Source organism: Balaenoptera borealis, assembly GCF_965194805.1.
Source record: "Balaenoptera borealis genome assembly, chromosome: 13".
Lineage (NCBI taxonomy): Eukaryota > Metazoa > Chordata > Mammalia > Artiodactyla > Balaenopteridae > Balaenoptera > Balaenoptera borealis.
The window spans coordinates 6,660,480-6,685,811 of NC_138870.1; the positions used below are offsets into that span (position 1 = coordinate 6,660,480).

The following is a 25,332-nucleotide window of genomic DNA, read 5'->3' on the forward strand; positions in this document are numbered from 1 at the left end:
GCTATCTTTACTCTTTTTTATCCTTTTTTCTTTTTGCTCCTCTAATTGGATAGAATCCACTGTCATGTCTTCAAGTTCTCTGATCCTTTCTTCCACTTGATCTAGTCTGTTGTTGATCCTCTGTATTGAATTTCTCAGTTCAATAATTGAATTCTTCAGCTCTGTGATTTCTGCTTGGTACTTCCTTATATTTTCCTATCTCTTTGTTGAAATTCTCACTTTGGCCATGCGTTGTTCTCCTGACCTCATTGAGCATCTTTATGACCATTATTTTGAACACTTTGTCAAGTAAATTGATTATGTCCACTTCTTTATCTTGTTCTCTTGTTTGAAACATATTCTTCTGTTTCTTCATTTTCCTTGACTTTCCATGTTGTTTTCTGTGCAACAGACAGAACAGCCATCTCTCCCAATCTTGACAGGCTGGTCTCAAGTAGCAGATGAACTTTATCATTCAGCTCAGCCTGAGTTCTTGGTTGTCTTTCAAGACTTTGTGATTGTCCAAGTTGATTTCTTTGTTCTCCATGGCTCCCAGTAGTTGAGGGTGTGCTAAGAACTGTCAGTGTCCCAAAGTGGAAGATCTCAGTCTGCAGATCTAGACGCAGACTGATTGGAAGCCAGACGCTGAGGCAACAGTTTTTTAAGATATGCAAATAGGAGTCTTCAGGCAAAGACTGGGAGATGGGCATTTCTGTCTGCTCCCTCTGCACTAAGCCTTGGGGGTGGGGGGGTGTAACTCATTAAGAACTACTGCTTTGTTTGCTGTAGCCTTGTGGGCCCCATGGATGCAAGTCCCGTTGACTTTCAGAGCTAGGTGTTTTGGGGGGTCCATCCCCCAAAGGTGGAAATCTTAAAAAGTTGGGGTGCAAGATATTACATCCAAAGCCTTGGCTCCTCAGGGAGACACTGGGGGTTGAACTCCCTCCTGACTGCACGGCATTGTGTAGGTTGGGGTTTATGGCCAGTGTGTCTCAGCCCTTCCTACCCATTTTGATTTGAATATTTTCTCATTCATCCAATGTGTAGAAGTCACTCAGCTGATTTCTGGATTTTTTGGTGGAATTTCTCCACATGTCACTATAGATTTGCTGTATTTGTGGGAGAAGGTGAGTTCAGGAGTCTCCTATATCTCCATCTTGGATTGGTTTTTTGGGTTTTGTTTTGTTTTGGTTTGGTTTTTTTGTTTTTTTGGCCACTTGGCATGCAGGATCTTAGTTCCCCGACCAGGGGTTGAACCTGCACCCGCTGCAGTGGAAGTGCAGAGTCTTAATGACTGGACCACCAGGGAAGTCCCAGTACCTGAGTGTTTTAAATACAGTCAGTCATACTGCATTAAATTTCACCAATGTGGGGTTTATTATAAAATATCCACTTTAAAAACTCCTAGGATCCATAATTGTCTCATTTGTTAGGAGCCTCTGTTTTCCTTGTCAACTGTCTCTGAAATCAGATATACCAAGGAAACACAAAGAGATTGGTCTGCTTAGAGCAGTGGGGATAGAGGAAGTCTGGGTGGGGTTGTGGGGTTCTTCAGAGAGGGTGGCAGGTTTTGGACACACGCACACATACATATATGTATATGTATGTATATAAAATGTACTGTCTGTCTCTCTGTTTGAGGGGGATCTTTATTGGTTTTGTTCATTAATGTATCCCAAGAACCTAGAACACCTGGAACACAGTAGGTGCTCAAGAAACATGTATTGAATGGGGAATGAATTTATTCAGCAGATATTATTTTAAGCCTACTCTTCACCAGGCCCCATGCCACCCATGTCTACACAAGGAAGACAGCAACAGTCCTTGCATTTTGAAGCTTACAGTCAAGCTTCTTACCTGCTAAAACTAAGACATGTTGAGAAATGAATGAAGGTAATGTGCTCACCTTCCCAGGGAATGTGGGATCTTTACAGAGAAACTTTTTAACCCAAAGAGTGACCCTTGAACTTCAGGATTTCAGCCTGGCTATTTCTGGGCAAGGCAGCCTTCTGGGTACATCTCAGATTACACCTACAAGGCTACCCCACCCACATAGCCACCCTGCCAGAGCCTGACGGCAGAGAAAGGAGTCCTTAAGCGACTGCCCTCCTTCCTTCCTCCTTGTTAAGATGACTTCTCCAGTAGTCAGGCCCCCAGTAGCAAACAGAGAGAAAGGGGTGATCAGGGAGAGTTTGGTGGAGGGGTTAATCACAGAGGGGCAGGTGGGGTTGAGAGAAACCAGCCAGGATGGTGAAGCCCCCTGGGGTGCTGACCCGAAGCCATAAGACAAGGGAGCCCAGGAGAAGGGGTCCACAAAGGTCAGCCTTCTAAGGTGCAGAGCAGGTGGGGAAGGTTGGAAGGTCTGCAGGGGCAAATGGAATACCCAGCACATTCTCTTTCACTTCCTTTGGTCAGGCTGGGAAACTGAGGCACGAGAGTTAAACTTGGGGGTCTGTACCCCATCCCAGATGTGGGCCTGAGGGTATCAGAGCAGGCAGGAAAAGGCACAACAAGTACTCTTCAGTTCGGAGGACAGGGAAACAGCAGTGTGCTTGTCTGACTGTCACCACGGCAACCACACTGAGCTGCCTTCCAGGCCCAAGTCCAGGGAATGGCTGGCAGTCACTTTTTCCATCACCCGCCCATTCCATTCCCGTCCCTCTTTCCTTCCTCCTTGGCCCCAGACAGAGTGATTTCCCATGATGCATCCATTCCCAAGGAGAACAATGGATGGCAGCTCTGGGCGGAGGGTGGAGCACTTGGGCAGGGGCAGGGATTGGGGTGGGAGAAGCAGAGAGATGCCAGAAAACTCAGAGTGAAGGGGAGAGGACTGGGGGGGGGGGCTGTGATATGACCTGGGGCACACAGTCCAGAACTCAGGTTCCCAGACTCCAAGCCTATCACCCAACATGTGCACCAAGTATCCAGAAGAACACATAGTAGCCAAAGACACAGAAAAGGCTATCAAGCTGGGAGATGGCAGATGTAACTACTTCAGGGCAGAAGGCAACACTGAAAAAGAGGGATAACAACACGTCCCAGAGGAGCGGGGGTGGGGGGGGGGAAGCAGTCACTCCACCCAGCTCACTTGTCATGATAACACAGTCTACTAACACCTGGAGAAAGAGGATGGAAGTGAGGGTTCCCTAAGGTCCTTGGGCTGCCAACACAGCTGGTTGGTGTTCAAGGGTTCAAGGGTCCCAAGCTCCAGGTGACCACCAGCTCAGAGGAGCTGACCACCCTGCCCAGAACCTTTGAGAAATGAACATGACTGGGTGGGCAAGAATGCTGGTGCCTGGTAAGGAGCGAAATCCTGTAAACTGAGACAGGGGCCAGGAGAGGCTGAGCAGGGACCCTGCTCCCTTTCTTGCATGGGAGAATTGATGCAAAGTTTCCGAGACAAGCTGCGAAGCAGCTCCCACACGTGACGCAGATGGTCCCATTAGAAGAGTCTGGGACACTCTTCAAAGCCAATCAGAAGAAAGTGAGTTCCACATCAGAGGTCTGCAAACACGGCAGCACCCGAAAATCACACAAGCAGGTTCTTAAAAATAGAGATTCCTAGGGCCACCTCAACCTTACGGACCCAACCATCGGAGCAGCGGTGCTCAATCTCAGCTGCATACGAGGATCATCCCGACACCCGGGGGGACCCCCAGATCTATTCAATCAGAATCTCTGGGGTGGGGGAAAGACCTAGGCATCAAGTCCACTGAGTATCAATGTATGATCAAGGCTGAGAATCACAGCTCTGCAATGGGCTGGGATCTGTGTGTTTAACATGCTCCCCAGCTTGGGATTCTAAAGAACCCCAAGCAGGCCTCACTCTGGTGGCAGGTATTTGGGAAGCTCTGCTAAAGGCAACGTTCCCCAAAGCAGTGAGTGTGGTCCACCAAACTGAGCAGGGGGAATGGTGGGGGCCCGAGACCAGGTCCTGGGGCCATAGTGAAACGGAGTAGGTCCCTATGTTCCCTGCCCCCCATGTCCTCAGCCTGCCTTTTGTCTGTGGAAAAACTTTAGCCAAAGAATAAATTTAATCAGAGAAATGAGAAAATGCAGAAACAAAGGAAAACAGTCAAAGGACACCAAATAATAATAATTTAGTCATTAAGCAAAGTCAAGGACCTTTAGCTCCTCCTCAAGGGCTATAGATAATATTCTGAGCCATATCCTGTGAGCTGTCTTATAGACACGGAAACCTCCACCAGGTGGAAGAAGTGAACTACATGATGACCAGGCTGTAGCCATGACATAAGCTGCCACAGTTCTGAGAACTGGCCTCAAGGAAATGGGAACAAACCAACCCTGGAACTGAAGACTGACTGTACTTAAAACAATCAAGATGACGCTGGTCACACCGCCTCATGATTAATTTCAAGATGAGTGCCAGAGCTGATTGTGCTGTTTCTGCAGGTAACCCCCTCCCTCTGTCTACAAAAGCTCTTGATGGGGCGGGGCGGGGGGGAATTCAGTCTTTGGACAGGTGTCCACCCTCCCCCCCACCCCCCAGGGTTGCCGGCATCCAAAATAAAGCAAACTCTCCTCTCCACCAGCCTGGCCTCTTTATTGGCTTTTGAGCGGCGAGCAGCCGGACCCCACTTTCGGTTACAATAGGGATAGCCAACGACTGGGCAAGAGTGATGCCCAGCGCTTCTCTTCTGCACTGTGGCACGTGGGAAACTGCGGAACTGGGGCCCCAGCAGGAGGGGCAGGGCTTCCCCCACCCCAGCACGGAGCTAGCTCTCGGTTTAACGCTATGCTCTTCAGACACCCTGAGAAGCAAACCATCTGCAGCATACTCCGGTGATGAAATAAAATTCAAATTTTATGGTAAGACAAGAAAAATTTAAACATAAAAATTTTCTTTGCCCATCTGGGATTCCTCCCTCCTCGTGTGTGTGTGTGTGTGTGTGTGTGTGTGTGTGTGTGTGTGTGTTGCATCTGCATTAACCCGATCTCCTTTGGAGATCACATTCTTTCTTAATCTCATAAAGGGTCACAACTGCTTAAGAGATAACCTTCCTTCTTAATCTTGTAAGAGGCCACGATGACCCATGACCACGCTTTGTATGAGCGGATCTGGATTGTGTAAACTGTCAATAATACGTCATTTAATATACAGCCCTCTCTCAAAACTTACGTAACTGTGCTTTGACCTCTAACAGGCCAAACAGTTCTCAGAGCTTTCTGAGAGGCTGTTCCCAGGTTATAACCGTCAGTTTGGCATGAATAAAATTTCCCATTTCTTTCTTAGATCGACTGGTTAATTTCTGTGTCAACACCTGGACCTCAACAATATTTGAAGTCAGCCTCATGCATACGGTCTCTGAAGTCAGGGGGTCTGGGTTTAACTCCCACACTATACTTCCTAGCTGTGTGATGTTGGGCAGGTTACCTAACTTCTCTGAGCATGTTTCCTCAGCTGCCACAGGGCGATAAGAATAGTATCCATGTCTTAGTGCAGTGGTGAGAATCAAACAGTTAATCCATGAAGAACACTTGCAACAATACCGGGCATGCAGTAAGCGCCCCATAAAGATGAGCTATGAGACACATATATATACATATATTATTTATTATACATTACGTCTGACTATGCGCCAGGCACTATTTTAAGCACTTTCCATGGCCTGGTGTGCAGGAGGTCCAGACCCAGGAGCTCGGCCTCCTCTCTGAGGCCTTTGGACAAATCACCTCCCTGCCTGGGCCGGATCTCCCAAGCGAAGCCAGGGCCCAGGCTCCGCAAGGCCTCGGGCATCTGTGACCCCCGAGTGCTGAGCCAGACCCTCTCTGGACACCGGGCAACTGTCAACCTGCAGCCGGGACCAGGGTTCCTCTTCCTTTTGACTTAGTCTGGGAAGAGGCGAAAACAGACGGCACGCCAAGGTACAGAGACGGCATTCTGCGTGTGGCTTTGGCGTTAGGGCGAGTTTCTCCGCGCCGCCCGCAGCCCACCCGGCACCCGGAGCATCCCAGAGGGTCCGGCCGCCTCGTTGGGAGCGGTTCCCCAGGGAACCACGCCCCTCCACCCCCGCCCGCAGGAAGGGCCACCGCCCAGCCCGAGCCGCCGGGCAGCGCCTCCGCCGGCTCCCGGGCTGGCACCCGCCGCCCTTGGATCAGCCTGGGCGCGCCTGGGCCCAGACAAGCACGAAGTCTCCTCCCGCAGCCCCGGCCCCGAAGGAGAAAACGCCGAGCGCTGGGCCCAGCGCGCCCCCGCTTTGGGGAAGCCCGGGCCCGGCCGGCGGCAGGGCGGCGCCCTTGGGGGCCCTCCCGAGGGTCAGCTGCGGGCGGCGGCCGGGGCGCGGCGGGCGCGGGAAGCCAGAGGACGGCTGACTCATCTTCCTTCCCGCCGCCGTGAGTCACCCGCCTCCCCCGGGACCCGCTCCCTCTACCCCCCACCGCCCCCGCCGCCCCGTGGCGCCCCCTGGCGGCCGCCCTGACTCCCCGCTGCCCCTCCCAGCGCTCTGTGCCCGCCCCCTGCCAGCCCCCCGCCCCGTGGCCCCGCCCTCCTCACCCCTCCGCGTCTCCACCTTCTGAGCTGAGGAGCTGCGGAACTCTTTTGTGCTTAGTTTATACATTTAATTCATACTCACAGCCACCCTGGGGGATGCAGTTGCCATTATGCACCCATACTCAGAGAAGGAAATGAAGGCTTAAGTCATGGTGTAATGACAATTTTTTTTAAAAATATTTATTTATTTATTTTTGGCTGCGTTGGGTCTTCGTTGCTGCGCGCGGGCTTTCTCTAGTTGCTGCGAGCGGGGGCTACTCTTCGTTGCGGTGCGTGGGCTTCTCATTGTCATGGCTTCTCTTGTTGTGGAGCATAGGCTCTAGGCGCGCGGGCTTCAGTAGTCGTGGCACGTGGGCTCAGTAGTTGTGGCTCGCAGGCTCTAGAGTGCAGGCTCAGTAGTTGTGGTTCAAGGGCTTAGTTGCTCCGCGGCATGTGGGATCTTCCCGGACCAGGGCTCGAACCAGTGTTCCCTGCATTGGCAGGCGGATTCTTAACCACTGCGCCACCAGGGAAGTCCCTGTAATGACCATTTGTACACCACTTAATTGTTTAGGCAGCACTTTAATTCCACAGCAATTGGGGAATGAGGGATTATCCTGCCCCTTTACAGATCAGCTAATAGGTAAAGTCCCAGGAAAAGTAAATGACTAGTTCAAGGTTGCTGGGACCCAGGCCTCAGCCCCCAAGCCCTGGGGCTCTTTCCATTTTCTCAATGTCATCCCCCCTCTCCCTTCCTGCAGGCAACCCATGTGACTCACGGTCGAACTCAGCCCACATCCAGATTCCAGCACCGGTGAGTAAGTTACCCTGCTGGATGCTTTTGCATGAGAACCCACCTAAACAAATCCCCCTGCTGGGAAGCCAGCTCTGTGGGGCCGCGATTTCTTTTCCTCTGTTTTATTCACCGCTGTCTCTCCAGTGCCTAGACGAGTGAGTGTCTACATTTCATGGGGCTCCATAGATGAATGAAACCTCTCCACCAAAGAGGCCAGGAAGCCCCAACAGGCCTCAAGGAGATGGAGAGAGGGACTTCCCTGGCGGCCCAGTGATTCAGACTCCGCCAAAAAAAAATGGGGAGACAGGAAATGAAGGGTGGTGGAGGGGTCAGTTCTGCTCCCAAACCTCTCCTGGAAGAAAAGATGCCTCCTAGGGCTCCTTTAGCTGCCGGTCTTCATGCTTCATACCCTGTCCAGGTCAGAAAATTCTTCCCCAAACCTAGCCTTGATTTTATTCTCACATTCCCTACATACCTGACAGGCAGTAAGTGAGGTTTGCATCCCCCTGGCTCCTCATGGCTGCTTCTAGAAGTGTCGTCCCACCACCACCCCTGCCACCCCTGTATAAACATCCTTGAGGAATCTGGGCGATCAGCTTTAGCTCCTGCTCCCCTTCTTCCTGGTGCCCCTTCTTGCTGTTGTCCTCTGGCCTCTTGGCCACTTCCCCTCCTTCCCTGAAGACTCGGCTCCTGGCTCTATGCTTGCTCTCCCCGTGACTCTGCTCTCACTCTGCCAGGCCGCATCCACGTGGTTAAGATGGTAAATTTGGCATTGTGTTGGGGTTTTTTTACAATTAAAAATAAGAAAAACATAAATTAGCTGGCATTTCTCTCCTGCTTTAAACCCTAGAATGGCTTCCTATTATGAGAATAGAATCTGAATTCCTTACTTGGTCTAGAAAGCCCCGATGACTTCTACTCCTCTGTCACCCTTACCTCTGCTCTGGGTCCACTGTTCAGCCGCGCCAGCTGCCTCTGCGTACCCAGACCAGGCTCGTCCCTCCCGGAAGGCTCTGTCTCCACCTTTTCCCATGGCAATCCCCACCATTTACTCTGAGCTAACACGCTCAGGTTTTTCCTGGCCAAACTATCTGTAGATTTCCCCATTTTTCTCTGTCGCTGTCCCCTTTATTTCCTTCAGAGCACTTTTCTCAGTTTGCAATTAGAGGCTTATTTGTTTACTGCCTGTTTCCTGCTGACATGACCACCATCGCTGCCATCACCTCCAGGCACTAAGCCCCAAGAAGTCAGGAAGCAGAGCTGTCCGATCCCCCTCTACCCCAGCACCCAGTACAGGGTGCTGGACACACACTCAGTCCCTCCCACATCTTTGCTGATGAATGAGTGAATCTCTGGCTTTTTTTCTCGGTGTAGCAACAGCACAGTGAGAAGCAGGCATTCCTGGAGTTAAATCCCAGCCTCACCACTTATTAGCTGTGTGTCATGGGGCAAAGTGCTTTCGTCTCCCTGAACTTCAGGGGTTTTGGGGTTTTGTTTTCTGTAAAATGGGGATATCTTGCAAGGTAATTTTGAGGATTATTGTGTTAAATTATATATAACAAGTGCTCGCCACCGATAGATGTCAGCATATTAGTACCTAACATCATTGCATTCTACTCTCTCAAGGGGATACTATTACTTTGAGTCTGATCAAAACTATAAAACCTCCCTCTAGATAGAAAAATGAAGCTAAACATATTTTACACATAAATTCTAGGTGTTCACTGACCATCAGAAGCCTGACCAGAGTCACCAGGTTAAGAACCTGAATATAAGGGAGAAAAACAAAGCGAAGTGTTAGCGGTCAAGAATGCCTGGGGAATAACTAAAGCAACCCCGCCATCCCTAGTTCTACAGCGCCCCCTGGCGGTGGGATAGAATTGTTGCCTAGGATTCCCAGGCCGGGGGAGAAATGCAGGATTCCGAGTCCCTGCTCCGAGCCTACCCTCAGCACCTCGGATGGCCTCTGTCCACCCTTCTTCTGTCCTTCCCCGCAGCCCATCTCTTAGGAATTTAAAGTCTCTTGGAGCACTGAGGGACTTCCCTGGCAGTCCAGTGGTTAAGACTCCGTGCTTCCACTGCAGGGAGCGCGTGCTCGATCCCTGGTCCAGGAACCAAGATCCTGCATGTGGTGTGGCGCAGCCAAAAAAAACCCAAACAAAAACAAACGAACAAAAACTCTTGGAGGACTTCCCTGGTGGCGCAGTGGTTAAGAAACGCCTACCAGTGCAGGGGATACGGGTTCGAGCCCTGGTCCGGGAAGGTCCCACATGTTGCGGAGCAACTAAGCCCGTGCGCCACGACTACTGAGCCTGCGCTCTAGAGCCCGCGAGGCACAACTACCGAGCCCGCACGCCACAACTAGAGCCCACGTGCCTAGAGCCCGTGCTCCGCAACAAGAGAAGGTACCTCAATAAGCCCGCACACCGCGAAGAATAGCCCCTGCTCGCTGCAGCTAGAGAAAGCCCACGCGCAGCAACAAAGACCCAACGCAGCGAAAAATAAATAAATAAATTTATTTTCTTAAAGAAACAACTCTTGGAGGCTTGAAATGTTTCCAAGGAAAGTTGTATCACTGGGCTCTCAGGTAGACTGGTAGTTTCAGGGAAAAAGTAATAAGCACCTTAGTTCCCCACTTTTCACAAATTCGAAATGTGGCATTGATTACAGCTGTCACAGCGTCTCATTATATTAATAATTATTACAATCCTAAAGATTTCAGATTCTTAAAGATTTAATTAATGGGGACAGGGGACTCTGGTGAATCATTTTCCTGTCGTATGCATGTTTTTGTTTACCTTTTAAAATGTGCTTTATATGTTCATACTGTTGTGCTATGTTATACCCCCAAATTAGAAAAACTCATGAATGGCTCAAAAGTGCTTCCTTGACTTGTAAATGTAGCAATTAAGGTAGTAATAGGGATCTCACAACTCAGAACAATGCCATTCATAAACTGTGAACTGGGTTTCAGTGGGGATATAATATGTCTAAAGGTGCTGGGATGAAGGAAAATGTGAGTGCTTATTTTGCACAGTAAGAAAAAAGAAACTGCAAATAGGAACTACCACAAACATTATCTGGAAACTGGGTTTTATTGACTATTCACCCCTGTCCCCAGTGCATTATCAGCTCTAAAATGTCAAATCGAGGTTCAAAGTCATTAAAGCTTGTGTATCGGTCATAGTGAGAGCCTACTGATTTTTTCCAGAATAAGTGCACTATAGCATTTCCCAGAATAAAAAATTAAGTTTGTGATAGAGAGAAAGGCCCCAGGAATATAGCACATCACTCCAAGTTGCCCTCACTCTTCAGAGCAAACACGAATATAAGACACACAACAGAGAAGACAGACAAACCAGTTGTGAAGTTAGTGACATAGGTACTTAGAAAGCAGTTTTATCGCCACTGTTGGATGTCAGAGAACAATGGCAAACCAGGTTCAAGAGCAATCACCATCAGGTACAGATGCCAGCATTCAGTTCTCTTTGTGGCTGGTGAAAATCCTCACATCCAGACGGTGCAATAGCTTTCAGAAGGGGGAAAACATATATGATGGCAAAGTAGTCAATGAGTTTCTGTTCCGCTTATCTCTAAAATTCTCTACTGCAAGAGAAAAATACTTTGTCTTATTAGGGATTATTTGGTAAATGAAAAAGACACACTGGAATCAGGACAGATGAAACACTGGCTTTGGGAGCAAGAAGGCAGGAGGTCTAAATTCTAATAAAGGAGGTTGTCTAACTCTGAGCTTCAGTTTTTCCCTCTGAAAATTGGGAATGATGTTGATAACAGTAATAACAATGCCTGTTTCATACAGTTGTGGTAAAGATTAGTGAAGAACTACATATGAAGCATTTAGGGCAATGTCTGGCATATATTGAATAGAAAGCACTCAGTGAAGGTAAGTTATTATTATTATCATCATATGAATTCCAGTTCCAACACTGTTTAATTCACGGAGAACCACTGACTGCCCTCAATACGTGTCCTGAACCCAATTCAGTGTTGAAGGAAATAGAAAATATTTTCACCATGAGTCAAACTGCAGTCACTAAGGACACATTCTTTTCAACGTGGTCACAGAAATAGGCAGCAAGTACAAGAACCTGCTTCCTACCCGCAACCCCTAGGAAGTACACGGATGCTGGAGGGCAAAGGAGTTCACATGAGTCTTGTTTTGTTTTAGCATTTTTTTGAGATATAATTCATATAACATAAAATTCACCATTTTAGGGCTTCCCTGGTGGCCCAGTGGTTAAGAATCTGCCCGCCAATGCAGGGGACATGGGTTCGAGCCCTGGCCCGGGAAGATCCCACATGCCACGGAGCAACTAAGCCCGTGTGCCACAACTACTGAGCCTGCGCTCTAGAGCCCGCGAGGCACAACTACTGAGCCTGTGTGCCGCAACTACTGAAGCCCGCAAGACTAGAGCCCGTGCTCCACAAGAAGAGAAGCCACTGCAGTGAGAAGGCTGTGCGCCTCAACGAAGAGTAGCCCCCGCTCGCTGCAACTAGAGAAAGCCCGCGTGCAGCATCGATGACCCAATGCAGCTCAAAATAAATAAATAAATTTATTAAAAAAATAATAATTCACCATTTAAAAGTGTACACTTCAGTGATTTTTAGTATATTCACTACGTCGTGCAACCAGCACCACTACTTCCAGAACATTCTTATCACCCCAGAAAGAAACCCCATACCTATTAGCCGTTAATCCAGATTCCCATCCTCCCCCAACCACTAGCAACTGCTAATCTACTTTCTGTCTCTATGGCTTTACCTGTTCTAGACATTTCATATAAATGGCATCATACACTATGTGGCCTTCTGTGACTGGCTTGTTTCACTTAGCACCATGCTTTCGAGATTCATCCGTGTCATAGCACGTAACAGTACTTCACTCCTCTTCACGGCTGAGTAATATTCCACTGTATGGATAGACCCTACTTTGTTTACCTATTCGTCAGTTGATGGACATTGGGTTGTTTCTGGTTTTTGGCTATTTTGAATAATGCTTCTATGAACATTCATGTACGAGCTTGCGTGTGAACGTATGTTTTCAGTTCTCCCAGGAATGAAATTGCTGAGTCCTATGGTAATTTTATGTTTTACCTTTTACGAAACTGCCAAACTGCTTTCCGCAGCAGCGGAAACGTTTTACATTCCCAGCAGCAATGTATGAGGATTCCACTTTCTCTACATGCCCGCCCACACTTGTCGTTGTCGATGTTGTTGTTATAACTGTCCCAGGGGATGTGAAGTAGCATCTCATTGTGGTTCTGATTTACATTCCCCTAGCAACTAAAGATGTTAAAAACATCTTTTCATGTGATTTTTGGCCATTTGTATACCTTCTTTGGAGAAATATCTATTCAAACCATTTGCCCGTTTTTTAACTGGATTCTTAACCACTTCGCCACCAGGGAAGTCCCTGATTTATTACTTTTTAAAATAAATGTTTCATTATGCTATTTTAAAATTTGTGATAATTTTTTAAATGTATCAAAAATTTTAGTACTTTGTGTGTACCAGACATCCACTAAAACGGTCTGTAGATGCCAAAGTTTGAAAAACATTGGTTTAGTGGAAAGGGCACTTGACTGTGAGCCAGGAGGTCTAGATTCTCGTCTTGGTTTTGACCTTGACTGTGTTAGTCAACTTCGATAAACCTTAGTCTCCCTGTTCTAGGATAGATTGTATTCCCTGCTCTGGCTTTTCTTCACATGGCTTCTGTGAAAAGCAAATGAGACAGTGGATGCACAGGTGCTTTGTAACCTGTAAGACTTTGTGCAAACGTATGGGATGAGATGGTGTTTTTTTTTTTTTTTTGGAGTCTAGTTGATTTACAATGTTGTGTTAGTTTCAGGTGTACAGCAAAGTGAATCAGTTGTACATATGAGATGGTCTTTTATTTTTTATTTTTTTTAACATCTTTATTGGAGTATAATTGCTTTACAATGGTGTGTTAGTTTCTGCTTTATAACAAAGTGAATCAGCTATACATATACACATATACCCAAATCTCCTCCCTCTTGCATCTCCCTGAGATGGTCTTTTAAAAAGACTGTCTGTCCCTTTGGCTTCCTTTCTTCTGGTTCCTTTGTGTACGTCCCCACGCCCCACCCTCCAACCCCAGCTTGGCATTTCTGAATCTGGCCTATCATCCCACCACCACCCTGGGGACCAAACCCCGTTTGTCTCTGGTGAAGAAAGTGCCTGGTTCCCCTGAATCTTGCTGTAACTTTTCTGTACCCGAAGGCTCTCTCTCTCTCTCTCTCTCTCCCTCTCTCTCCATCTCTTGGGCTCTCCCCATAATTATCTAGAGAGTGGGAGCTTCTGATCAGCTTGGGGGCTGCACTCAGTGTTCTCCCAGGCCCGACTGCAGAGATCTGTCCCTCTACCCCACTCAGCTCCTTCCCCTCCCAAGGAAACCCACACCTGAGATTCAGTAGACAAACTCTCTCTCCCCCAGTCCCCTCTGCTATAGTCTGGGAAACTCTGCCAGGTTCTGAGCCAGAAAAGGAAGAGGACGGCCTCACCCTGAGGACCCCACCCTCCAGGAATGGATTTATGCTTCATTGTTCGTGGCAACTATAGAAACCACAAGTGAGTATGAGTCACAAGGTAGTAAACAGGATTCTTTACTAACAGAGGTTGCCCAGGGCAACCCCGGGAGGGCAGGGCCCTGGATTTCTGGATTGGCCTCTGAGAACCTCCTAGAACACAGAGCTCCCAGACCATGGCACTGGGCCAGGCCAACAAACCCAGATGAATCATTAGCCATTCTTCTGGAGTTCCTGCTCACGACCCCCAAGGTCCTCTCGAACCTGAGCTTATTTCCATTCCTCAAACTCACCACGCTGGCTCTTGGCTCTTTTTTATCTTATTTTATTTTTGGCTGCGTTGGGCCTTCGTTGCTGTTCGTGGGCTTTCTCTAGCTGCAGTGAGCGGGGGCTACTCTTCATTGCGGTGCGTGGGCTTCTCATTGCGGTGGCTTCTCTCATTGCGGAGCATGGGCTCTAGGGCACATGGGCTTCAGTAGTTGTGGCGTGCAGGCTTCAGTAGTTGTGGCGTGCAGGCTTCAGTAGTTGTGGCTCGAGGGCTCTACAGCGCAGGCTCAGTAGTTGTGGCACACGGGCTTAGTTGCTCCGCGGCATGTGGGATCTTCCCGGACCGGGGCATGAACCCGTGTCCCCTGCATTGGCAGGCGGATTCCTAACCCCTGCGCCACCAGGGAAGCCCTGGCTCTTGGCTCTTGACTTTCCTATCTGAGCTTCCAGCTCCATGAAATTTTCTTCCCTCTTCTTTTTACTCAGAAAACACCTATTCGTCCTTTAGATCTCAGGCCTCTGAAATCTCGGGACCTTCCCTGACCCCTGGAAGTGTCAGAAACCCCATGAAAAGTGGAATCTTATTTCTCACATCAGTGAAATCAGGGCGCTCTCCATGGAGTCCTCCAGAGCCCAGGCTCCTTCCCCCTCTGCCAGCCTGAGGGCAAGTCCCTCTGCCTCGGCCCAAGGAGTACTCAACACACCATTGGAAGAGAATCGATTGCCACCAACTCAAATTCTCTATCACCTTCTTCCTGCCTGCGCTCAAGGTATCCGCTGGTTCTCTGTCCCACCTGCCTGTTGACTGTTCTGCCACCTTATAAAGGAAAGGTGGGCCTCTTATCAACCGTGTGCAAGAGGAGGGTAGTGGGACTCCCCCCGACCCTGCAACCACCACCGTGGGCAGGCAATAGGCTGCATCGTCCATAGAGAATTTTAAAACATTAACCGCCCCCAAATGGGCTGCTCTATATTATCACCTCGGGGCGATTCTAAACAACCTCAGTAGGGACTTCCCTGGTGCCGCAGTGGTTAAGGCTCCGTGCTCTCTGTGCAGGGGGGCCCGGGTTCAATCCCTGGTCAGGGAACTACATCGCACATGCATGCCACAACTAAGAGTTCGCATGCCACAACTAAGGAGCCTGCGAGCCACAACTAGGGAGCCAGCAAGCCTCAACTAAGGAGACTGCCTGCCACAACTAAGACCTGGCACAACCAGATAAAAATAAATAAATAAATAAATATTGGGGGAAGATGTTTAAAAAAAATAAAATAAACATCCTTATTGATAACATATTCCACCCTGAAAAAATATTTTGTTGGTCTAAGTTCTGAATCTACACAAATGTTGTGGTTACCACTGGCTTTCAATAATAGATATATAAACTTCAAATTGGTGTATTTGTGTAATTTAACCTTTAAAAAACATTATATTCAACATAGAATTTAATCCTGAAAACTCCAGTTATACAGTGGGCCCCTGACACCCACCAACTCAGCCCCATGTACCCCTTTCCAGAGTGAGTTTATGAGGATTCCCTCCTTCGAAATCATCTGAGCTCCCTTCACGCTAGGTCAGCACCTCCATCTCTGCAACACGTATCTGTGTTCAAACAGTAGATTCAAAGGAAACCATGATGGCACCTCGATTATAAAGACAAAAGAAATGAATTATTTACCTCTGTCTACTTGGACTTTTTATATGCGTTTAAAAATTTTAAACAGTGAAAAGGAGGGCAAATTACAGGTTAGACTTGTTTTTGTTGAGTCAGGACAAACATGAAATGTCATCGTTTCTTTTTATGATTATTGCTGAAAATAATTTTGTCTAATGGAGAGGGAAGGTGTTTAATCCATGCCACGTGAGACACTTCAGGTGTGCCTCAGCCTCTCACCCCTCCTGGATTTTGTTGTGAATTATTGTTAATTATTATCAATGCTTGGAATGCAAAAGCTTTGTGGCCCCAAACAAAAGGGCACCAAAATATCAGTTTTGATGAATCCTCTTTTAATCGGATCACCACAAGCCTATGACACATCTTCATGTCTTCTCTGTCATGTATGTATTTTTGTTATGGGCACAATGTGAAATTAATAAAAAGAAGATATTTTGTGGATGGACCTGGAGATTGTCATACTGAGTGAAGCAAGTCAGACAGAGAAAGACCACTATCATATGATATCTCTTATATGAGGAATCTGTAAAAAGGGTAAAAATGAACTTATTTACAAAACAGAAATAGAGTCACAGATGTAGAAAACAAACTTACGGTTACCAGGGGGAAGGGAGGGGAAGGATAAATTGGGAGATTGGGACTGACATATACACACTACTATATATAAAATAGATAACTAATAAGGACCTACTGTATAGCACAGGGAACTCAATACTCTGTAATGGCCTATATGGGAAAAGAATCTAAAAAAGAGTGGATATATGTATATGTATATGTATAACTGATTCACTTTGCTGTACACCTGAAACTAATACAACATTGTAAATCAACTATACTTCAATAAAAAAAAACTTTTTTTAAGGATTTAATAGAAAATGAGTACATAAAGCAGTGCTAAAAAATAAAAATAAAAAACTAAAATAAAAAGATACTTTGGCCCATGTTGGGGTGTTCTGGATTCAGATATGTCACAGAGGGGCTGCGCCTCAAGGCATGCGGAACTTCCTCGACCAGGGTTGGAACCCGCTCCCCCTAGAGCGGAAGCGTGGAGTCTTAACCACTGGACCACCAGGGAAGCCCAATGATGGTACTCATTTCCATACACCCCCAATTGTCTAAGAATGCCTGATTCCTGAGGGCAAATCCCTTGAGCACAAAGCAGGTGAAGTTCTGAAGGTGATCATACTTTATATCACGCAGGTGACAAACACATGACCAAGCGCCGTGCCTTATCTGTCTGTCTTAAAAATATTCATGATTCTTAAAGAGCGTCTGGGCATTCGATGCCGATCTGCTGCGAGGCGCACCCGCGCCCTGGCTATTCTCAGCCGTGCAAGAGCTTGGCTGGCACCCTCAGCCGTCCTGTCTGGGTCTGTTCTCCTTTGCATATTTGCATGACTTCCAGGAGGAGGAAGTGAAAAGTTTCACATTTACTTTCAACAGCTGAACACGACGTCTTTAAATAAAAGGAACATATATCAGAGGCACTTTAGTGTTCTATATTTTTGCAAACATTTAATGACTTGTAGAAAAAATGTTTCATTAACTTTTGCCCCCAAATCATTGGATAATGGAAAATCATTCTTTTTTTTAAAATTTGGATACGTCTCCTGCCTGCTGTCAATCATCAGTCGTTTCTCTGCTCATTTGTTTATTCCTACCATATTCTTATTAGATTAACTTTAACAGCAATGTTATGTGATTCTCCTGTAAATAATGCATTTAACAACAATCATTAAGTACATATTTTGTAAGCCTGCAACTTACTAGTATTATAGTGTCTTCTCTTGTTGTTAATATGCTCTGAAGCCTAATTATTCTAACAATAAATAATTATTTGTTTATTGGTGCATTTTATTTGTACCATAAACATAAATTGAACATACAATATGTCAGGTAACACTGTAAGTGCTTTATAATATTAACTCACTTGGGTCCTCACACAACCATATGAGATAGATTTTGGGATACAGAGAGATTAAATAACTTGCCCAGGCCACAGAGCTAATAAGTGTCAGAACTAGGGTTCAAATCGAGGCTGCCTGACTCCAAACTTGAGCTAAACAACTGTACTATTGCTGCCTCTCTGAAAACATTTAGGGAAGTCAAGAGCAGCTCTGGCCACCTCCCTGGGGAAGTACAATCGCCCCAAAATATTTCTTTTTAAGTTTAATACGTTAATAATTAATGAATCTAGGAAAAGGCATGCAAGAAGTCATTATATTATTTTGCAAATTTTTTACAAACTTTATTTTTTTATATAAAATTTAAAATAAAAGTGAATAGTTTTACTTTTAAATGTTAATATTGATTAAAAATTTTTTAAATTTATGTTTAAAACTCTAAAGAAAAATTTTAGGTCTAAAAGATACACAAGGATGTATACAGTTTTCCAAAATTCTTTTCGTAGTGGTAACAAGCACAGAGTTTGAAGACAACGGTATTTTTAAAAATTTATTTTATTGACGTATAGTTGGTTTACAATGCTGTGTTATTTTCTACTGCACAGCAAAGTGATTCAGTTATACATATATACACATTCTTGTTCATAGTCTTTTCCATTATGGTTTATCACAGGCTATTGAATATAGCTCCCTGTGCTCTACAGCAGGACATTGTTGTTTAGCCATCCTATGTACAATCGTTTGCATCTGCTAACCAGTAACTCCCACTCCCTCTCCTACCCCCACCTCCCTGGGCAGCCACCAATTGGTTCTCTAGAAGGCAACAGTCTCAAGGAACATTTCCGGAAACTGTCATGTGATTCTTTTGCTTTCACCTCATTGGCCAGAACTTGGCATGTGGTCCCTTGCTCTCACACGTGAGTTCCAGGAAATCAGACTCTTAAGATGGAGATATGAATGGAAGAGGTTTATTGGAAGCACTCTTGGATTCAACCCGTGTGGAGGAGAAACAGAGCTGGACTGGGCAGAGGGAGGAGTAGGAAGACAGTACAGTCACGACAGAGGCTTGGCCGATCCCACAGGCAGCTCTGGAGTCAGGATGGCCTTGCAGACTCATCCCAAACAAGGGGGCCAGACCTTTATACACACACCAGCCGGCCACCAGATGCAGGCTGCCCTGGGGAAGGTGGCAGAACCTTGGGAGAGGCAGCTCTTCGGCTGAAGTAATCGCCAGACAAGAGACTCAATTGCAAGCTATCAAAAACGGCCACCACATCCCCACTCTACAGACAAGGAAGTTGAGGTACGTTGAGATTAAACAGCTTGCCCAAGGTCACCGAGCTGGTAAATGGCTGTATCAGTTATCCATTGCCACGTTAATACTGCATTTTCCCAGAAAAATCATCCACCAAAAGTCTAATAACAATAATAATAATTATTATTAATAATTATAATAATTATTAATAATAATAATAAATAATAATAATTGGGTTAATAATAATAATTATTATTATTGGGTGAGTCTATAGGTTAATAATAATTATTGGGTGAGTTAATAATAATTATTGGGTGAGTCTATAGTTCAGCTTGGTGGTTCTCTGACTTGGGCCAGGCTCGGCTGATTTCAGCTGGGCTTCCTCATGCCTTTGTGTCCATGGGGCGGCTTTACTTGGCCTGGCCTAGGAGGGCTCCCCTCCACATGATCCTCCACAAGCTATCCTCAGGATGGTGCGAAGGTTCCAAGAGAGAAGGAAAGTGCACAAAGCCTTTTGAGGGCCAAGATCAGAACTGGTCCATCACTTCTTCCACTCTTTTGGCCAAAGCAAATCACCAGGCCATGCCCAGAGTCAGCCTGGAGGATGACCACGGGAGGTCATCCCACGGAGGATGCCCCACGGAGGCATGGGACCCGGGGATGACCCACCACAGTGATGGAGTCAGGATGCAAACTCCAGAGACCTCACTCTTAACCCTCATCCCACAGCCACCTGCCTGTCCAATCTTTAGTTAGTATCTATTTCAAGTTCCGTCAGCTGGTGCAGCCAGCGCCTTCATGGGCTCCGTGGAAGGGACAAGGTCCTACCTTCGAGGAGCACACAGCCTAGTTAAGGAGACGCGACACCCACCACGGAAAGTTTGGTAACAACAAAGGCAGGACGAGTGGCAGGGGTGACGAAAGCAACAGGAGTCAAAGGTAGGAAAGGGCGCGGGGACTGGAGAGGCCCGAGGGTTGGGCGGGCATTGATCTGGGTGGTGCAGAACGTGCAGAAATGGGTCCTATGGTGAGTCAGGAGGGACAAATAGCTCCCTTTCTTCCTCCCTTCGCGAGGTACTGATGGAGGGGAAGGAAAATGGAGATGGGACAGGGGAGGGAGACCATGAGGAAGGTAGTTCTCTAAATCACCTCTCAGTTGGCCCCTCAGCCATTAGGATTTTCTATTGGCCTTGGACATGCACTGAGTCCAGATGCCAAGCACAAGCATGTTCCATTCTCACGTGAGTTTACTACCCAGTTTTTTTTTTTAATCTATTTATTTATTTTTGGCTGCGTTGGGTCTTTGTTGCTGCGTGCGGGCTTTCTCTAGTTGCGGTGAACAGGGGCTACTCTTCGTTGCGGTGCACGGGCTTCTCATTGCAGTGGCTTCTCTTGTTGTGGAGCACGGGCTCTAGGTGTGTGGGCTTCAGTAGCTGTGGCACGCGGGCTCAGTAGTTGTGGCGCACGGGCTTAGTTGCTCCGTGGCATGTGGGATCTTCCCGGACCAGGGCTTGAACCCCTGTCCCCTGCATTGGCAGGCGGGTTCTTAACCACTGCACCACCAGGGAAGCCCTACTACCCAATTTTAAGCACGGTGGCTTCCCAGAAAAATCTGCCGAAGAGAAGACCAGGGCAGGTGACTTTATAAAGGCAAGGGGATGGGGCTTTGGGACGGGCAATCAGGAAGAGGGCTTGGGAGGAGACAGAAGAGCGGAGAAGCTGAACAGATGCTGTGAGGAGTGATATTTTGGGGACGGGGGTGATGTGTGAAGATGCTTTTTCGCCGCACCGCGCAGCATGAGGGATCTTAGTTCCCCAACCAGGGATCGAACCCGTGCCCCCTGCAGTGGAAGTGAGGAGAGGGGAAGCTCGGAGTCTTAACCACTGGACTGCCAGGGATGTCCCGTGAAGATGCTTTTTTAAGGAAATCTTGCTGGTGGTGAGCCGCGGGTCCTTGTGTTCCAGGACGCAGCCCTGACCAAAGGCCAACATCGCTGCTCAAGGCAGTTTCTTTGAATGCTAAGCTGACCTTTAGGATGGAAACAAGGCAGCTGGTTTCTTCTGGTTTTCTTCCCCCACGGCAGGCTTACCCACAGTAACCCATTTATTTTCTACAGGAGAGCGGTGAGAAGTGCAGGCTTTGGGGTCAGACAAACGTGAGTTCAAATCCTGGCTTTTCCTCTTGCTAACTTTGTCCTCTTGAGCGTGTTATGTAACTTCTCCGAGCCTGTTTCCTCATCTGTTATAATGAGGATAATATCTAACTCGTAGGGCTTTTGTGCGGATTAAATGAAATTACACATGTCAAGTGCTAAATTATTCCTGCACCTAGTAATTGCTTTATTAAAAAGTTAGCTGTTATTATTATAATGATCCTGAAATGTAGTATTTTTATCCTCATTTTACATACAAGGGTGGAGACTTGGGTAAGTCAAGTTCACCTGCCCCAGAAGCCCTTCTGAAGGGCCCTACCTTTGAACAAAGACAGGAAGGAACACATGAGGCCATGACTGAAGATCACCTAGGCAGATGAAAAGGATCAATGCAAAATCAGAGTGGAGACAAGCATAAAATGGGGGCGAGGTCAGAGGATGATACATGTGCCCCAAATGCTCACAGAGGTCTTCTGGTGGAGGCTCATGGTTGGACCAAATGCCCGCTCTGAAGCCTTGTTGGATGTAGGGATTGGATCCCAGCTGTTCCACATGCTGGCTTTGTGTCCTTAGCCAAGTTACTTTACCCCAGAGACTCATTCTTGCCTCTAGCAAGCGGGATAATACCAGCAGCCCTGCTTCACTGGGTTGTGCAGAGGAGGTTGACTAGTCTACACTGAGCACAGCGCCGGGCACGTAGGATGGCTCCTGAGACCTAGGGGCTGCCCACGTGACCCCAAACGGAGAACCTGGGTCTCTGAAGGATGGGGAGAGGATCCAAGGCTTCTGGATGCTGCTAAAATGACCCAAATTGTGGTTCAGTTATGCAAAGAGGGGCCTGTGATACAGAGAAGGGTATTCCCCAGAGCATGAGGAAATTACTTTAAGCTTGAGCAGGCGGTATTTGGGTCAGTGATGAGAAAGAACTTCCTGAAATTCAGGGTTGTCAAATTAAATTAGAAAAAACAATTTGAGACTGTTGTGCCAGCGTCTGCTCTAGGAGTAAATTATCTGCCCATCTTCCTGGGCTGGGCAAGAAGTGTCATAACGAGATACGCCCACACAGTCTCTGTGGGCAAATGAGCCTCAAAATACACATGTCACAGCAAGGGCCGGCTGTGAGCCTGGACTCAGTGACAAGGGCCAGAGAGCTCATAGAAGCTGACCATGGTTTGGGGGCAGGGGGCAGGGCGAGCTGATCTAGCTTTGAAAACATGTGCAAGGACTGACCCAAAGCCTTAAAATTCTTCATTCCGTGTGCTTTTGAGTCACTCTGGGGCTGAGCAGCTGGACACCCAGTGTCAGCACAGACCTGAGGGAGGAAACCAAATGACTGTTTGGAGGAAGGGGCTGTCACTGATCAGAGCCACTTGAACAAAGGCACAGACTGGGCAGCAGCCTTGCTGGCGGTTGTCAGGCAGCAGTGAGGACCATCTGCCAAGGACATTAGGCAGCCTTTCTGCACAGGGAGGAGTGTCAGGTTGTGAGACCACATGGCTGCCATCCAGCTGGGAAAGGCCACTCCTGGCCCCCAGACCAAGTCAAACCTACCTGCACTTCCAGGAATTGCCACTAGGGGAGAACACGGCTCCCGAGGACAAGGAGGCAAGTCAAGGCCACGAACTAGAACGCCTCCAGAGATTATTCACTTTTGGTACCTTCTCATCATTCTTGAAGGCCTGAGCTCCCTGGGAGGAGAAAGGAGTGGGGAGCATTCCCACAGGTGGGGACTCAGTGCCATCGCCTTGGCCTCACCTGCTGAGGAAGTGCCGGGGATCCTGAGCCACGGAGGCCCTCCTGGTCTTGCTACGACCCATTGTGTCACGAGCAGGAGGGGGCCTGGTCAGAGCACAGACCCGGACAGTCACACACCTGACTCCGAGGTCTGCCTCAGGAGATCCCAAGAAGGGCCTTTGGGGCCCCCAGCTCCGCTCCTATACACTTTCCCCATCACCTTCCACCAGCGGCCAAGGCCACACTCCCCCAGTGCCCCAGTCTTGGCTTAATGTGAGAAAAGCATCTGATAAACTCCCTGAGGCGGAGGGAGCCCTTTGTCCCCACCAAGGCAGGCACTGCTAAGCCAGGGCGTTCTCTCTCCAGAGCCCTCATCATCCACAGAATCCTTCTGGACATAATATTCTAGGACACCCACTACTCATCCATCAGAATTGGCGCACAAGGTAAAACTTATGTGGTGTGGTTGTCTTAAGGGGCCAGAAGCCTTTAGAAGGAGTGCCACCGAAGAAATGCTGAAGGGGCAGTAATGAACCAGGAATGCACAACTGAAGTTAGGGAAGAATTCCAGGTATTTAAGAAACAAAGACCGTCCCTTTGGGCAGGGGCAGAGAGATGACAGCATAGGCACGTCTACCTGCAAGTCCGTTCTATCTGGGTCCTTTAGCAAGTCAAGGCCGTTCAACTCCACAGACACCAATGCCAGGCCTGCACAGGCTCCTGTGCTAGGGGCTCCCTGCCCTCAAGGAGTCCAGTGAAGAGAGTGTGCACATAAGCCAACAGCAGCAGAATTAGGCAGAATATGAGTGGTGCCTTTCAAAGAAACACAATGGCCAAGGCATTGAAAGTGGGGAGGAAAGTGATCACTCTGGTTGGAGGATTATCAGGAAAATGTCCTGAAGGAATCAGGGCCTTGAAGGAGGCAGAAGTGGAGATGGGGGGACAAAGGGTCAGGAACGTTAGTTATGCCAGCTGGTGGGAGTGCTTGAGCAAAGGCATGGAGGGAAGGAAGCCCAGGCAGATTCAGAGAACGGGGACACGTCCAGGGACGGAGCAGGGAAGCAGAAAGTGAAAGCAGGAAGTATGACTGGGGCCATGCCTTGGAGGTCCTTGCATGCCAGGAAGAGGTTTGTCCTCTGAAGCCACCACCCAGGAATCAGCAACTGCGGTGTGATGTCCCCAGGACAGGGGAGGCTCTCAGGAGGCCTTTGGGAAGCCTGCCCTTTCCCTCTTTCTTTCTAAACACTTCTCTGTGTCTTTGCTTATGCTGTTCCCTCCTCCAGAAATGCCCTTCCCTCCTACTCTGGTCAACAAACTCCTACTCAACCTTAGAGTCCCAGCACAAAGTTCACCTCCTCTATGAAGGCTTCCCTGGCTCCCTTATGTAGTTATTAGTCCCCCAAAGTACTCCCCCAGCTCTTGGCTCATTCCTTATATGTAACTTATAGATCAATGTTCTGTTCCCCATTAGTCTATCTGTCTCCCCATTAGTTTGTAATCTCCTGGAAGTCAGGGGGTATCTCTATACTAGGAATTATACTATTCTTATACTAGTCCTCATACTAGGAATGCATATTCTATATACTCCTAGCACCTTGCACAGAGAACACTGCCGGTAAGTGGGGGAGGGATGGAGGGCATCAGTTCTGGTCTGAGGTGCTGTCAGCTGTGCACCGTGGCCTGGCCTCCTGGTTTTATCTGCCTCACATGACCTGGTGCCTCCCAGCTGGAGCCCTCAGCTTCCCCCGCCCCCAGCTCTGGAGGGAGGAAGACACACCTCCCATCAGCTGCCTCGCTGCCAGGTGCCTGCTAGCACCTCATTAACCCAGCTGGCCCCTGCCCTGCCCTGAGAGGTGTGGGCTGGGCAGAGTTCAGGGATCAAGGGAGTCTCCCTGACCTTTCTGCCTGTGAGGAAGGGGAGAAGGGACTAAGGGCCCACTACACCAGCCCCAGAAGTCACCCTCCTGCTGTGCTGGACAGAGGCTTTTGGTCCTCAGAGCTCTGTTCTTGGACAGACAGACACCTCACTAGCTGTGGGGTCCAGCTGGGGACTTGATGAGGACCGTCTGCACTGGGGCAGAAACAGAGGCACAGAGGAGGGATAGGACTCAGGCTAGGGGGAACTCCCTGGCGGTCCTGTGGTTAGGACTCCTTGCTTTCACTGCGGAGGGCGTGGGTTCAATTCCTGGTCGGGGAAGTGAGATCCCACAAGCTGCGTGGCATGGCCAAAAAAAAGTGGGCCGGGGGGAATGTGAGGGAAGGCAGGGTGGGAGGAAAGACACGTACCCAGATGCCCCCCAGTAGAGGCCAACCCGCCAACCTGCCAACTCTTGCGGCTTCCTTCAGCTCCCTGAGCTGTGTTCCCCTCTGAGCCTGTCGCAGGCAGGGGTCTTCTCTCCACAGCGCAGAAGGAACGAGGCAGGCTGTGAGACGAACCATCTGACGAGGCCGGAATGGAACAGATAGAGCACAGGAGTCCGGTTTCCCACCCCACACGTTCCTGCGGCCACTC

The 25,332-nt window shown here is 48.2% G+C and overlaps 1 protein-coding gene and 1 long non-coding RNA gene across 2 annotated transcripts in view; one reads left to right on the plus strand and one right to left on the minus strand.

The window, feature by feature from the left end:
- The first annotated feature begins 6,027 nt into the window (after positions 1 to 6,027).
- Positions 6,028 to 25,332, plus strand: part of PLEKHG6 (pleckstrin homology and RhoGEF domain containing G6) — a 38,712-nt gene continuing 19,407 nt past the window's right edge. The window contains exons 1-3 of the mRNA XM_082349784.1: positions 6,028 to 6,333; positions 7,231 to 7,283; positions 21,051 to 21,089. The gene's annotated coding sequence lies outside the window, so the exon portion shown is untranslated. The remainder of the gene's footprint in view (positions 6,334 to 7,230; positions 7,284 to 21,050; positions 21,090 to 25,332) is intronic.
- LOC309609019 lies at positions 6,655 to 19,872 on the minus strand. The gene is made up of 2 exons (XR_014233202.1): positions 19,671 to 19,872; positions 6,655 to 7,007 (listed from the first exon to the last, which is right to left on the minus strand). It is a non-coding gene; the product is annotated as an uncharacterized lncRNA (long non-coding RNA).